Source organism: Etheostoma spectabile, chromosome 3 (assembly GCF_008692095.1).
Source record: "Etheostoma spectabile isolate EspeVRDwgs_2016 chromosome 3, UIUC_Espe_1.0, whole genome shotgun sequence".
NCBI lineage: Eukaryota > Metazoa > Chordata > Actinopteri > Perciformes > Percidae > Etheostoma > Etheostoma spectabile.
The window spans coordinates 28,481,737-28,482,345 of NC_045735.1; the positions used below are offsets into that span (position 1 = coordinate 28,481,737).

The 609-nt window shown below is 46.3% G+C and overlaps 1 protein-coding gene across 1 annotated transcript in view; it reads left to right on the plus strand.

Moving 5' to 3' along the window:
- The window catches only part of ift80 (intraflagellar transport 80 homolog (Chlamydomonas)), a 39,591-nt gene that overhangs the window by 7,421 nt on the left and 31,561 nt on the right, over window positions 1-609 (plus strand). The window lies entirely within an intron of this gene.

Genomic DNA, 609 nt, shown 5'->3' on the forward strand with positions numbered 1-609 from the left:
GGCTCTGTCCCCAAAACTGCGGAGGTTCGACTTGGGGGTGCAGAGGGGGCCGGCTGAGGTGGTTCTGAGGGACCGTGAGGGTTGGTAGGGGGAGAGGAGGTCAGTGAGTTATGAAGGTGCCAGATGGTGGAGGGCTTTGTAGGTGAGGACCAGGGTTTTGTAGGTGACCCGGTGGGAGATGGGGAGCCAGTGGAGTTGTTTTTGTAACCTGTAACATTGTAGCTACAGTGTTGCTTAGTATTTTGTGTTTGTCTGAGTTTGTGGGCTCTGCTGCTACATTCATTATCTGCTTTGCCACCTATGAAGTATCTGATAGGGAGTTTATTTTCCGTTGTCGAAATCTTTGCCTGATACCTTTATCTCGTGTGGTTTTTGCTTATAATTTGATCTGCCCAACAACCAGACATCACTGGGCCCTTTGCCTCTTTTAAGATCTTTGTAAATTAAACTTAAAAGGTTTACTTAAAAGGTTCTTTGCTCTGTGAGTTACTCTGGTATTGAGTAATGCTGCTCATTAACTATACCCTTATAGCCAAGCTGCACCAACCACATCAGTGTATCTGATATAGGTGGGCCAGAGGCGAGCTAAACAGATGACGACAGTTTAAT